This window comes from Gossypium hirsutum, chromosome D09 (genome assembly GCF_007990345.1).
Source record: "Gossypium hirsutum isolate 1008001.06 chromosome D09, Gossypium_hirsutum_v2.1, whole genome shotgun sequence".
Classification (NCBI taxonomy): domain Eukaryota; kingdom Viridiplantae; phylum Streptophyta; class Magnoliopsida; order Malvales; family Malvaceae; genus Gossypium; species Gossypium hirsutum.
Genome location: NC_053445.1, coordinates 26,035,358 through 26,051,902, shown reverse-complemented (window position 1 = coordinate 26,051,902; position 16,545 = coordinate 26,035,358). Strand labels below are relative to the sequence as shown.

The 16,545-nt window shown below is 31.7% G+C and overlaps 1 long non-coding RNA gene across 1 annotated transcript; it reads right to left on the bottom strand.

Annotated features, from left to right (window-relative positions):
* Positions 1–2,598: 2,598 nt before the first annotated feature.
* On the bottom strand, positions 2,599–3,725 carry LOC121221156 (uncharacterized). Its single transcript, XR_005918611.1, has 2 exons — positions 3,554–3,725; positions 2,599–3,024 (listed from the first exon to the last, which is right to left on the bottom strand). It is a non-coding gene; the product is annotated as an uncharacterized lncRNA (long non-coding RNA).
* Between the last annotated feature and the right edge of the window lie 12,820 nt (positions 3,726–16,545).

Below are 16,545 nucleotides of genomic sequence, written 5' to 3'. Positions count from 1 at the left end.
TGTGGTCCTGCATGTGTTGTGGGCACACCACAACTCGAAAGAGCATCCCGTTATTAGCTCTCATGAGCATCCCGATATTTGGCTCTCACGAGCTTCCCGTTATATGATTCTTGTGAGTTTTCCGTTTATGGCTCTTTGGAGCTTCCCGATAATTGGCTCATCGGAGCTTTCCGACTAAAGGCTCTTTCATGAGCTTCCTGATTAATAGCTCTTCGGAGCTTCCCGATATTGGTTCGGTTGAACTTCTCGATTACAACTCTTATGAGCTTCCCGTTATATAGCTCGAATGAGCTTCCTGTTACATGGCTCACATGAGCTTCTCGTTATATGGCTCGAAAAAGAGTTTCCCGTTTAAGTGCTCATATGAGCATTTCCGAATATGAATTGACGGATTACATATTTGTACACCTTGTGTGTACTACCCGTGTGTCCATCGATTTTTTCAATGATTCCACGGGCAAAATCCTGACATGAGAAAATATGAATTCGAAATGAATCATTACCCGTATATACATAAAGTATATGGAATTGGTATATGAATACAAGAAGTGGAAAGTCATGAACATGGAAACTTGATACTGTTGGCCTCACACATGTTCCTTGACATTTATATGAAATACATGTCTAACATGATTGATGATATGTGCTAGGGCTTTTAGCCATCTTGCTTGAGTATGCTTTATAAGCTTACTTTAATTTTGATTAAATGGTAAGTTAAATTCTATGTTATACGAACTTACTAAGCATTAAATGCTTACCCTGTTTTATAGTATTCAGAAGCTCGTAAAGGTTAGAAGTTGGTCGGAGCTACATCACACTATCCTTCGGCTCATTTCGGTATATGTAACAAACTAAATTTTGGTATAATGACATGTATAGGTTGAATTGGGACATTGATGGCAAACATGTGTTTTAGTTGTAACTAGCCATTGGAATGGCTTGTGATAGATATGTTTTTATGAGTATATAAGAGTCTATATACGGTTGATGTGTGTTTAAAATGAATGAATGATGGAAATCATATAGATATATTGATGAATGGTTGAAATGACATATTTAATATAAAGATGTTCTTTTAAGTATTAGGTTAATATGAAAATAATAAAGACTTGGTTCTATGTATTGATATATCATGCATGATACTTGGTATTGGCTTGATTTGGATGTATTTTATTGGCTTGTAAATGTATTAAAGTGTGAATGTAGGTGAAAGACAAATTGGGTGAGAAATAAGACTTGAAAATGGCCTATTTCGTCCACACGGGTAGAGACACGGGCGTGTGTTTCACCCGGCCTAGCACATGGGCGTGTGATTTGGCCGTGTGTCTCCTACATCTTTAAAATTTAAAATAGAATGCTAAAAATTTCTCACACGGCCTAGCACACGGGTGTATGACTTGGCCGTGTGACCTCAGTTAGAGAGTTACACGGGTACGGACACGGGCTGGGACACGACCATGTGCCCTATTTCGAATGCCCACACGCCCTGGCCACACGAGCGTGTGTCTCCTGCACCTTGGAAAAATTTTGAGATTTTGCAAAAAATTCTTTGAGTACCCGGTTTAGTTGTTTCTAATGAATGTTTTGGGCCTCGAGAGCTCTTGTAAGGGACTTTATGATTGATTTTTGATGCGGTTGTTTAAATAATATGAATTGTCTATATTTAATTTGTAAATTCTGGTAATGCTCTGAAACCCTGTTCCGGTAACAAATATGGGTTAGGGGTGTTACATCTCCCTTATTATATACCATTAGGAAAGCTACTTAGTAAGTGTTCATCCAATAACCTTTTCATAAGTGTGTTACCCTCATAAGGTATCTTTAATCTCTTTGGGTTAAATTCATTCTCACATATGATCCTATTTTATCTCATAGTAACCATTACATCTTCCTTAATGAAAAGTGAATTACTATCAAATAGTAATTAAATCATTTATTACAAAGACAAATGATTCGTGATCACATTTTACTTTTCATCTATCATATAATGTCGATGAGAGGATTTCATTTACCTTTCGTTGAGGTATGAATTCTACTATTGTGGAATGGTGCTAGACACTGTAGAAGTCGTATACTCAAAGTACCAACTTTCAGTTTCTTATCTATTTGAACTTAAGTTTTTATTTACATCAAATTATATGAGTCACACGTACATAGTCAATCATCCACTCAAGATATTACGTCACACTATGAATGTCACAAGTGAATAAATCTATAAACGGATCTAAGATCTATTCTACTTGGCATATATCCAATAGACTGTCAATTTAGTCAGTCATATCTATATCTTTATCTTCTGGAAGTCATCCGTTCCAATACCCAAGACAAGGTATCTCCCCAATGGGACTTAATAAACATCATATTAGTCTTTCAATCGACTTGCTTGTTTCCGATTAAACTAATGACATGTTTATATTATCTACTAATGTAAGTTTTATTTTCGTATTATGATTCGACCACGTAATAACGCTTAGTATTAGTTAAACGTTAGATAATCAGTGAGCCAATATTTGCTTCCATTTTGCTTTACATGCAAAATCCAGTAAGAAAAATATACAAAAGATATTAATGTAATTAATGAATCTTTTTTTAAACCAATTTCTTCAAAAAATATAAGTATGCATAGATGAAAATACTACATTAAGAGCACTAAATCTCAACACTAAGTTCTCAAAGGGAGCTTAAGAACTTAGAAGTGAGTGATCTATACTTTTAGATACAAAAGTGAGGTTGTTGTGCTAGAGTGTCATAAGGACTTAATTCGCTTGTTGTATTGAGATTAAAGATAGTGAATTTTCTTATCGAGCTAAGCTCAACAAACATAGGGAAACAAAATTACGTAAACAATTTTGCATACCCTATTTTTCTATTGTGTTTATCACAGTGTCGGCTGAAATACCCACTTCCACAGTCACTTTGACCACCACTTACACACACTGTTTTTCGTGAGGAATTATCGACCTTAGTCTCCAACAAAATCATAGCTCGAGGAAATAGTAGATAGCATTCTCTCCTTAGTATTGTCTAGATTATAAATATGGAACATGGTCATGAGTCATTTGTCTAAAACAAATAATTTCATCATTATCATTAGAGAAGATGCAATAGAGACCACGAGATCAAAATGAATTGAAGTAATTGAGCACATTTAACCTAAAGGGATCAGAAATATCCTACGAGGATAACACATAGATGAAAAATGTCATTTAACTAAGGCTTGACAAAACTATATTTAGTAATGATATATACTCAGGAGTTTAGTAATCATACTTCTACTGAATTGACTCCATGACTAAATAACTCAAACACACATATAATTATTCCAAATATTTCGTTTACTAAAATCATCGCAATATAAAAAATTCCAATAACATTTCTTAAATTATTAGCAAGAATTTCCGAAGAAAAACTTAGTGGGAATCCATGTACCTATCCCCCAAAATCTGTAAAATGGAAATATATATCTTCTGGGTTTTCTCCTTTAACTAGTTGAATGAGAAGAATGAAATTGTTAATGGATGATGGGTCACATGAATGAGATATAGATTCGTACCCATAATTTTGATGTTAGCTCCTGGATTAGACCTCCACAGATCAAGTAGAGTTCTTTCCGTAGCATTGAAACAAACCGACCTTTCGCCAAAGAACTTCTTGACTAGATAGAGATCATGGTTTATGTCTTCAGTTTGTATCTCCTTTAGTTCCTTCTTTATTTAAAATATATGTTGAAACACATTCTTTGAGTTTTATTTCTTTTAAGATTTCCTAGCATCTTTGACTTATAAATAAAATAGTTTGACAACCTTTGTAGTTGTGTTTTTGTTCATCAATAAAATTCTATTTTAAAGTTTTCCTTTTCTCCAGATGTTTAAAGATTCATCCTAATTTAAATACTTGTTGACTTATCAACTTATTCTCACTGTTAATTAGAGAGATGGTAAGACGCATTCAATCCTTTATTTCAGTTTTGTTAAATTTATTTTCTTGTATAAGTTTGGCATCGATAACCCTAATAAAAATGGGCATCAAACAAGGACATTACTGAATCCTTTTGCTTTGAGAAGCAATGAAACTGGGATGACGTCAAAGGATATTATTAGCAGCCCAATGTGCAAGTTGCCAAGAAGCATGGAAGATAAAAGCAAAGCAGTAAAGAGACATAAGAAGGCAAAGGCAAAAGGCAAAGGGGGGCATCCCTCAACACACATTTCTGATCTTTTGTGTGTGTATTTCTTTTCAATCGTGTGTCAGAGAAGACCCAATGGGGCGGTGGGTGCTGCTAATTATTTTATGCTTCACATTTCCACGTTAACCCTATACTCCTTACGTGTCCAGACCCCATACATTCCCTTCCACACTTGGGTTCCCCTTTTCTCAATAATATCTTCACAACTGGCATTTCCTTATCGTGATCACAGATTCCTTATTACCTTCCTAACCATCAATTTTACACTACGATTTTGAAATTGGTATTCATCCAATGTTTTAATCAATCAATTCAGTTTAATGAATTTTAAAACTTTAAGTCCTTCCTTATAAATTAATGTAATACATATATAATTAGTATTTTCTCTGTATCTTTACATGTTGAAGTAGATTTCAATCATTCCATTAGATTTTAATTTATGTCAATTAAATTTATTGAATTTCTTAAGACATAACGATTTTTTAGTCCTTCAATTTTAAAAAATTATTTTAGTTCTATATTTAATTATTTTGAAAATTAATCTTTAGTAATTTTGCTGTAAATTATTATATGGATTATATATCAATATTTAATTAATTTTTTTAGAAATTAAAAGATAAAAAACAAAAAATTTAATGAGAACTAAATAATGTATTTTTATTATGCTATTTATTAAGTAGATTAAGGGTGGGCTTGGATGAGCGATTAGGTGGGGTGCAGTGCGTTTAGCCTACTTTTTGTCTCATGCTATAATATCTAATCTCACCGCCACCGTTATTTTTACACTAACCACAGATAAATGCACCATCTATCCAAACTCACCTAAACTTAATTATCTTTCTAGATAAGTTGATAGAAAATTGATGTGACCACATATAATATCGTGTCACCGTCATATCAGTGGAGTATCCAATTCATGTTTTTTTTTTTTATCTTTTCATCCTTTTAGCCCATTGACTCAGATATTATTAGTGATTTTCTGTTTTTCATTTAATCAAGTGGACAAACAATTGAATTTTTCTATTCTCAAGATAAAAATGTATGTAAATATAAAATAAAAAGTTATTTAACATTAAAATTCTCAATTAACTTGATTTCAATTCAAATTATTTGTCACTTAAATCAGTAATTTATTGCTAAATTTTATCATTTATTAGAAACATTGTAAGTCAATATTTGTATGTTTTTAATTTAATTAATTATTTGTGCTATTTATAATGTTTGTAATTGAATTGTTTTGAGTAAATACAACATTAATTTAGTTAAAAAATTAAAAAAATTAAAAGCAATAAAATTTATTATAAATAATTATGTTGTTAATAAATTATAATTAGCTTTTTAAATTAAATAGTTTAAGCATAATCTCAAACAATAACAGTTATAAAATAAGAAAATTTAATTTTTATGTTAAGAAAGATGGGGTTCCAAAGCATGCATGCCGTTTTTTAGGTAATGTAGCTTGTGCTTTCCCCTTTTGGATTGGAATATATAATATTGAGAACAATAATGCTATGCTCTCTCTCTCTTAGTCATGCGAAAGTGACAAGAAACGATTTGATTGATTTGATTGAATGCTCTCAACATATTAAGGGTTTTAAGTATTTTTAAGTTGATATTTGATTTTTTTATTCAAATTCATTTTTGAATTGGCGATTGGATGTTGTGCGATGCATTTAGCTTATTTTTTATCTCACGCTATAGTATCGTTATAGTATCTAATCTCACCGCTACCGCTGTTTTTATACTAATCGCAAGTAAACGCACCGCCCATCCAAACGCACAATTAGTATAAGAGTAGAGGCGAAATCAAAAAATTTTTAAGGAGTCAAAATTAAATTATAATTTTATGGTGGTAAAAATATAGTTTTATTATTTTAATAATTTATATCTTTATAATTTTTAAAAGATTAAATTAAATTTTTATACTTTTAAAAGAGCAAACATGTAATTTTACTTTTATCAATTTAAAATTTTTAAATGAAAAAAAACCATTTTAAGGGGTCGGGCCTTCTAGCCCCCTAATTTCGCCCCTATATAAGAGTAAGTATTCGATATAATAATAGTATATTTTTTATTTCATAAATATTTTTAAAAAATTTATATGTGTTTATTTTTTTAATATTTTATTATACCTTTAGAAAATATTTATCAACCCTTTAACAATATTTATGAAATCTAAAAATTTCATTCTTAATATACCAAATATTTTCCATTTTTACAACTAATGACTCTTACATATGACACAAATCTCATGTCATCTATTAATTTTGTCATATTAGAAAAAATTAAAATATATTTAAAATATTTTATATTTTAAAAAGTTAAAATTATGAAAATTTAAAAACTTTAAAACATATTTACCAACAAAGAATTTTGTTTTCCAGAATTTTTAGAGTTTTGAAATTTATATAGTTTTAAATTTTTAAATTTTATTTTTTAAATTATCTGTAATTTTCTAATATTTTAAATAATTATTTCTAATTTCATAATATTTATTTCTCTAGAAACCTTGAATTTCTTTTTATTTTTAGATTTTTAACAGTTTTAGATTTTTTTAATTTTATAAATTTAAAATTCATTTTACAGTATAAATATTTAAATTGATTTTTTATACAACTAAACTAAACAATTACATTACAACGGGGAGAAGGGAGAAGAGTTTACAAACATAGGTATCAAACCCCTAAAATGAAAAATTCCTACTTTAGACCCTAAAAATTTATAAAATTATAAGTTAATATATGATAAAATTATAGTTTAATCTCAAAAATATTAAAATTTTGATTATGTCCTTCTGAAAACCATAAAATATATATCAATACAAAATAAAATTACATTTTGACTCTAATCAAAATATACAACTTAATCTCGTCTCCTAAAAAATTTCTCACTTCACCACTGGATTGAACTCTAAATCTCGTGCCAATAACCTAAAATTCACATAATTTTGCAGGAAGTGTAAGATGAAATGTAAAAATGACATTTGTGTAGCATGTACAAGTTCATACCATTTGGTGCGTAAAAAATCATTGGTTGTTAAAACACCACATGGTTACATTTTAAAGAAATTAAAAGATGAATAACAGAAATCAAATTCAAGCAAAAAGAATCAAATATTTTGGCCAAGGACAGCTTGAATCTTCCACCGTGCGTCTTAGCTCTGCAATATTTGGCAAACATACAGAGACAACCACCCACAGTACGCAAGCATCTTTATCCAAACTTTATAGTTGTTCATCAATTTAACGAATAAAAGAAAAAAATATCTCACCGTGGTGGACTTGAGTACTGTTTCTTAAGCTTTCAAACCTTCATCATGAATGGCTTGTGTTATGGGGTGGGAAGTTGTTGATTACATGTTGCTATTCTTTCCTTACTTTGAGGGAATAATTTAGGGAAGGCTTTGTCTTGTCTTCACTTATCAGCGGTCACATCCACAGAGCATTAAATGCTTACTTTCATACAATGAGTTTGGATGTTAGTCAACGTGTCAATGCTTTTATCTTACTCCATTCAAATTCATTTAAATTATCGAAGTAATTACCTACTGATTGCCCAGCCCTTTGTCGGCATCTTAAATTTGAAGTATCAAATTTTGTGATTGTAGTTTTTCTCGTTATTTACATTCATGTAAGAATAATTAAGGAAAATAATGGTAAAATGTGTTGTATTTTCAGGAAGAAAATTTAATTTAAGTGAATTTTGAATGAATTAGTTAATTTACCATTACTTCAAACTATTATTTAAATATGTGGTTAGAAGAGAGTTTGGACAGATAACTAAACAGAAACAAAAACAAAGAAGGTAAAGAGAGATTTGCAAACAATCATTTGTTAACACAATTGCTGTAAAATCTCCTTCAATGAATCGTTTCATTCCGGAATTGATCCATCCATCTATTGGCTAAAATGCAATTTACCCTTACACCAAGAAGTATTTGTAACCCCAATAGCTAATCCCAAATTGTTACAACTATTCACCCAAACCTCACTTACAAATGTTTAATCTCTCACAAGGAATGTCTACTAATTGAGTGCGAAATTACAAATAAAAATAATTTGAAATAATAATGCAATTCAACACAGCATTCTCCCAAAAGGTGCATCTTCACATACAAATCAATTGCCAATTTATAGGCTTAATATGAAAATTTTAGTCGATCAACACAATCCAAGATAAATACAACTTTATTAGTATACAAAATTGTATAAATAATCTTCAATCTTATCCAAAGATATAGTAGGATTAATCCTCATAAAATCTGCACATAAATTTGCTAAGATAAGGATAAAGGATAAGCATAAGTTTTATCTAAAAAGCTGAGTCAATCGCAACTTCCTTAAGGGCCCATTCGGATAGGTGGTGCGTTTACCTACAATTAGTGTAAAAACAACGGTGGCGATGAGATTAGATATTATTGCATGAGACAAAAAGAAAGCTAAACGCACCGCACTGGAGGTAAACACCTATCCAAAAGGTCCCAAAGACTCCAACTTATATTTGGACTTGAAGGCAAAATAAAACACATTCATAGAACATGTCCTTGAAGTCCATTTACTAACGGTAATCATATATGAAAAGGCCTAAGTAAAAAATGTCAACATCTAAAATCACCTAGGCTGAACAGGTGTTTAAACAACCTGTGTTCAATCGGGTGTTTGAACAACCATCAAGTCATCAGTGCTAAATAGCCTTGGTCCTAACAATCTTCCCCTTTGACTTTTGGAAAAACATAAGCAAATGGTATATGCCCCCTATTAACATCTCATCAGATCATAATGGATATAAAAAAGAAGATTGAATAAAGTCTGAACATGGACAATATATCAACATTAGCAATTTCCAACAACCTCTAATACATAAGATCAATAACATCGGTGTTTGTCGCCAAATGTGTGAACGTTTGACTAAAAAATACCACATCAAAATATATAAAATTAAGTAAATAGTGTCTGCAAGCATACGAGTCAAATTTTAATATAGTAAAGTGTTACAACAGAACACATGGAAGTATTCTGAGGATCACACCTAAGAGAGGACGAATTAAATAAGAAATCTACTTCTACAATAGTAAGTCTAAACAATAATAATTAAACTTATATTATGATAAAAAATAAAATAGATAACAAGCATAAACTAAATTAAATTATCAAAAATAGACAAACAACTAAATCAGGTTAACAGATAGAATGTTAACTCATTTCAGTGGTTGTAGTTAACATCAGAATTTGAGTTTAAATGGAATTAACTATTAATTAACTAGTATTACCTTTCAACCTCTACTAATTAACTAATTGACAGGTACTCGTTTATCTCTCTACCTCACTTTCCTCACAGGGGTAAATTATTATTTACTCGAAAAACTTATCTCCTGACCTCATTTAACCTAGATTACTTCCTAAGGTCGTCAATCCTAGGGTTTAGGCACACATAATTTAAAATCAGTTAATTCCTATGGGAAACCCATATTCCTTCGTTAACTACTCTCACACCCACTCGTTAATCTCCCTAGAGACTTAGTCTCTCATGGGTCTAGATGTCATAGCTCTTAGATTTAATTTAAACATGCAAAAGAACACAAGTAAACTAAAGTAAGAGAAAGGGTTAAGAAATTGCTCAATTGATTGAATCAAATATGCTTAGAGTTGCGTAATCTCTTTATCATTAACTGATCTTGATGTTTGCAAAAGAACAATAAAAGAAATTATTGAATAATTTAATAGAAAAGACTTAGGTTCAAACCGAACCTAGCCGAAAAGAATAAAGTGTTTATAACATAAAATAAAACCTAAACCTACTAACTAAGACTCCGAAAGGCTTGGTTACATATTAGGAATAACCTTTTTATTTATAAATGATGTTTAGAAACTGTAATTAGGTCTATTATAGGTCATAATCTTGAAAATTATTTGATTGCACGAACGATTTTAGCCTTTTCAAGTCTTGTGCCCCACATTCAAACTTGTGTCGCGACACGACACTGATTTCCGAAGCTTAGAGTTCCAGTTTCTCATATTACGTCTCGAAAAATTTGTGCTACACTCGAGTGTCGTCCATAAGGTTGTTGAGCTGCTAAATACATATCTTGCACACTTAATTCAACACATTAAAACTATCTAAGGCCCGAATTGGCTTAATAGGCAACTAACATCAATTTTTGTGTAAAAATGCTTACTTTGCAAATAATTAAACCTAGACTATGAAAGTTGAAAATGCGATAATTAAACATAAAACGACTAGAAAATAAGCCTCTTAATTGCTAAAATGTACTAAAACTACCACCATGTTTGGTGGCAAGCCAAATACCCTGACACTTAAGTTTTTTATTATTCTCAAGCAAACAAAAAGAAAATAAAGACAAAAAATAAGCATGCACAAAAATGTACTTGAGCAAGCTTGGCACACGAGATTGGATCGGAGCATTAACACTAGGAAGAAAAACAAAATATTTTTCTTTGTTCATTTTCTTTACTGAACCTAAAGCAAGAAAAGGGTTTCAAGCTTCTTTACATTCAATCCTTGGATTATTAGGTAATTTCACGTTATTTTCTTGTAATTTTTTTATTTTTGATTTCTTAGGATCATGGTTTAGCTATATGTATACCAATTTGTAAAACTATTAAAGTTTTCAAAAGTTACCATTGTTGATTTTTTGAAGCTATTGGTACTAAATTGCTAGCTTTTAAGCTTAGAAATGAAAAAAAAAGACTAGTTTGTGAACTTAGGGACTAATGTGTGTAAATTTCAAAATTAATGTTACATTTTTGTAATTATAGATAATAAAGGGTTATAGAAGGGTTTAATTGAGATCAGTTTTGAAACTGAAGCTCAAATTTGAAATTTATGATAATTTTAGTTTTAGGGACTAAATTGAATAAATTGCAAAATTTTAGAAAGCATTCACAAAGTGAAATTGAACTATCATATACATGTAATAGGATGTTATAAGGTATTTATAATAGATGAATTGAAATCAATTATCGTATAGATCAAGATTTGAATCAAATGGAGGAAAATCGGGGAAAAGGAAAAATTATGGATTAGTCCTCGACACTGTGGTTGTTGTTGTTTTTGTTAAGTAAGTTCATTTGGTAGGGTTATATTTAATCATTATATGTACTTAAATTGTGAATTTGTGTATGTGTGAATGTAATTTGAACTGTTTACGATTTGGTACAAAATGTGATATATGGACTGAATTGTAAATGAATGATTATATGTGCTAAATGTGTCTGAATGAACATAATAAATGATAGGATACGACTGGCATGCCAATAGAGTTAATTCTGTGCTGGTACAGATATATATAATGGTACGATGTATGTGATTGTACGGAATTTATTACTGATTATATCAGAGTCTAACATTTGTTACAGATTGCCGAGTTTTATATGTCTCTACGGAGATCGTGGTGTGGTAGAGGGACATGTTATTACAAAATTATATGATTGCTTACGGGCTTTTTAATTCAATTCCCTGGTGTGGTGTAGTTACATGTGTATTTGAATTTGTTCATTAGTGTTCATCAGGCTAAATAGTTATTGAATGAATTAAGTTGAGATAAAATGGTATGAGCTTGATATGAAAATGGCTAAATGTTATATTCATAATGAGATTGGTATTGAAACATTGTTTATAAGTGACTTAGAATGTCATATGTTTGAATTGCTATACAATATGGTTATATGTTAACTCACATTGTTCAAATGTGCTTTGTCATTGATGTGTGTCCATGTTACTAACTAAAAGTATGACAAAGGCAAGTGCACTTATCGGTAAATAGCATATCTACGATGAGTAAAGATATCGTATCCACGAGGACTAAAAGTACTAGTAATTACCGTTTTCCTATTATTTAGGCAACAAATTGGAGTGATTGGTTTAAACTAAAATTACTAAATTAATTTAACTAAAAAACTCAACAGAGAATAAATTAGGAAAATAATTGAATAATAACCAATGAGAGAAACAATACCTAGGAAATAATCCACCTAGACTTCATATATTATTATGAATTTGAATTAAATGATTTATTCACTTGGTATCTTGATTCGTAGAAATCCCTAAATTATGCTAATATCTCTTTCGAGAGTAAGAGCAACTGACTCTAGGTTGATTAATTGAAATTTCTTTCTAATTGAGACCCTTATTGTCGTATTAACTCGATCTATGGATTCTCTTATTAGATTTGACTCTAATTCGGTATATTTATGTCGTCTTATTTCTAGGATTGCATGCAACTCCACTCAATTATGCTAAATCTACTCTTAAACATGAACTTTTCCTTCTTTAATTTAAGTACATTAAACATGAATTAATATCCCGAAAATATTAAAACAAGAGATAAGCACACATAACTGAGAACAAGAATCACGTATTTATCGCGTAAAATAGAAATCAAATAATAGAATTCATCATAGGGTTCATCTTCTCTAGGTATCAGGGAATTAGTCTATAATTGTGAATAAAAACATCTCAAAGTCAAAATAACCACAAGAAATAAAGAAACTCATAAAAACTTCAAAAGTAATTAAAAGGAGGTCTTCAATCTTGATGGAAATTTGCTTTAGAGTTGGCTCCAATGGTGTTCTTCGAGTTGTTTCATTCAACAATCTCTAATGGTTCCCTATTCTCTTCTTATATTTGGTATTTATAGACTTTAGAATGCCCAAAAAGCCTAAAAATTACATTTTCCACGTGTTTGGGATACAAGTCGCAAAATCGACACGGTTTGGCACATGGCCGTGTGTCCAACTCGTGTGGCTTATACGGCGGTGTGTTCAGCCCGTGTGGGAAGGCTTAGCCCTTATGGCTCTTAAAATCTGCTATTTTTGTCTGATTTTTGCTCCTTTTGCTCCCAAATACTCTCCTAAGTATAGAAACATGAATTTAAAGGACTATGCGCATAAAATTCACTAATTTGCATAAATAATCATCTAAAAACGCATTAAGAATGGGACTAAAATATGTTACTTTTATCAATTATCAAATATCCCTATACTTAAGAGTTTTCCTGTCCTCAAGCAAAATCCTCAACTCATATTAATGTTAATCTTTCCCAACTTGTAATTCTCATCAATAATGTCTCAAAATAATTCGCAAATAATTATGCATTGGCAATTCAACTAAAAGGGCACTAAAGTTTCAAACAATCCAAGCTGAATTTTTTAAAGCACGATAGCATAGGTGGCTCCCCTTATTTAAGTAATTACCCTTAATTCAAAAACAACAAGAATTGACATCCTCACTAAAGATTCACTCAAAGTGTTTAAGTTTCAAGAAATATGCACTCAACAGTCGAACAAGAAATGTCATTACCATAAGCTTGCTTGAAAATCAAATCTCCACCACTAATGATATGACACACCAATCAAAAGGTTTTTAAGAGGTTGTAACGAGGCTTAGATTAAGGCTGTGGAAAAAGGCTAGAAAAGCTGGTTATAATCGAGATCAAGTTGATAAATTATCAAACTAGAAAAAATAAGCAATTGCTGAATTAAAGAAAAGTTCATCAATCAATACTATTCAAGAAAAAAAATGAGCTTCTCAATAAAAAATAAAATTAACTGTTCAAGCTCAATCAATAAAAAATTAATCAATATATATATTTAGAACAACAAAATAAAGTCAACAATTCAAATAAATGAGCATAGTTAGGCAACTAACCAAATCAAATTTCAACAAAAACGGGAGTCAATAAAACGGGAAAGAGACACAATGAAAAAATGGGTTATGGGTTAACATTGACGGGTTAATCAAGAAAATGTGCGTTAGGTTCAACAGGGTTCACTAAGGGATAATTCAATAGGTAGGCTTTTTACAGGTTAAGTGGGTTAAAACCTAACTGCTTCTATCATCTAAGTATATCAAATTAAAGGTGCGGTCTCGACGTGCATAATCAAAGCAAGTTCTAGAATAACAAATCAAGTTCTAGAATAACAAAAAATTATGGTTTTGTTGTCAAACTTGCAAATTTAAAACTTCAAGATAATACCTCAGTTTAGGGAAACAACCTAAAATTTTTATTTCTGAAAAAAATACTTATCATGCTTGACTTTTTCATGTCTTAAAGTTTAAATCAACAAATGCAGAAATATCTACAAATTAATCAAAAAAACATCAATAAACATCTCAAACTGACAACAATCCAGTCTAATAGAAGTATGAGAAGATTACTTAAATACAATAAATAATTCAGAGATTTTCTAATAATTATATAAATAATCTCCCCACACTTAAGATGTACATTATCCTCAATGTACAAACAGATATAAGCACAAAATATGAAGAATATCATAAGAGAGGGAGAAAATTGAAACTGCCCTGAATATGGATGAAATCGCCAGAATAGTGGAAACCGAAATTGTAGGCAAATGAAAATGTAATGTATGGTTCCAAGCAAACTAATAAAAAAATAAACACAAATAATGAAGAAGATTAAGAGGTTACAAACTCAATTAGAAAAACCCATAAAAATAAAAACATAGTTCGAAAGAAGATAAAATAAAGAAGTCTCAAAAATAAAAATAAAACAACTAAAAAATAAAAATAAGGCTGAAAAGAACAAAAATAAAACCAACGATCTTCATTGTGAGAGGCACTGAGATCGTGAGACGCTGGTTCAGAAGAAGAAATGTGGAGATGCTGATAGATCTACTGCAAAGTCCCATCTATACTGTCAAACTGGTCAAAACTGTGCCACTCGAAATGAGTGAACCACTCGAAGAGGTTCGCTAAAGTAGCAGTAGGGGAAGTAGTAGGGTGACTCTGAGGTGGATGAGGAGGTGTATCCTCATGGTGGAAAGGAATATCATCAGTGAAGTTATCATGCTCATCCTAAGGATCAAAATGAGATAATCGGTATCGAGGAGGATCCATTCTATACAACCGCTCGATCATCCTCATATGACTCATACTTGATAATCCCTGCAGGTCATCTGTCCAACTAGTGTGAAGGAGGAGGATGCTCATCTGTGTTGAGGAGGTTGAAATGTTGTGCGAGGTGAGTCACGTAAGGGCCTAAGAAGATAAGACCCTTTCTACTACATTTTGTCTGATGGCGGCAAACAAGGATGATGAAGTAAGCAAGATCGAAAATGCGCCCCATCACCATACTCTAAAGGAAATGAACGTCGAATGTACCAACGACCCCAACGCTCTTTCTTTGATCGGTTAATGTGTGGACCAATATAGTGCAAGGCCAGATGTAGGGAAGTAGCCTTCGGTTGACTCGATTCATAGGGCATCATACTAGCCGCAAGCTCTGTCCAGCATAGAGACAAAAAATATGGATGTGTCGGTATAAAGCAAGGAACCCCTCAGCACTCATGAACTCCTCAGTATAGAGTCCTAAGGCAACTCTAAAGTCTATGACTCTCAGATGACGCATTGTACCATCGAGTCTGAAAGAAATAGTGCGTGACTCATCATGGCTCGACATCATGTACTGTAAGAGGAATATCGAATAGAACTCGAGGGTAAGCTCTGAGTATGTGGGTTCAATGATGAAGAAAAATCGGTCCCATGGGGTTGTAGCAATCAGTGTGCAGACTCTACCAGCTAAATAAATCTACTCTAAAGCCACCCAATGAATACAAAAGCCTAATCCCAGTGGTCACTGTCGGAGATGCTGATATAGGTCCTCTTGATGACCTTGTGAAAATTATAGACACGAATGGCGTGCATCGGTGGAAGGTCCTGTGGAAGAGGTTGCACTTGGAGTCTTTCACTTTTTTGAAGTGGGGAAGACGACCTTAAATTTCCATCTAGTGTTTGTCATGATGTACCTAAAAAATAAATAACCAAACAACTATTCTAGCATTCAACATAAAAGCACAAATCAACACAATGGATCAGCTCAAATAACCACAAAACGAAAGTCAAACCAACTAAAATCCAGAATCACAATATCGAACATTCAGCTAAAAATATTTGAATCCAAACTTCACATAAAAGAAGCATTAAGACTATAATAATAAATAATAATAATAGAAAACACAATTCTAAAATAAGTCTAACAATAATCCCAACTTTCTAAAAACTAATACCACTTAAAAGTATAAAAATAATAAAACTCAATAATAATAATTAAAATGATGAGTGAAAAGAATAATAAATAAAATAAAAAGAAATAAAAAATACATAAATAAAATAAGTGAAGGAGAAAACGATGGTTGTTGGGGACGCTCGCGACGGAGATGCACACGGCGGTGGTCGACGGTGAAAGGACGACGACGGGGATGTGTGGGATGGGGGATAGACTTGGTAAGAAGCAGATAGGGGTGGCGGCTTGCCTTCAGGGAGAAATAAATATGGCGGCTTGTGCGTGAGTGGTGGACAGACGAGGGTGAAGGGGGTGA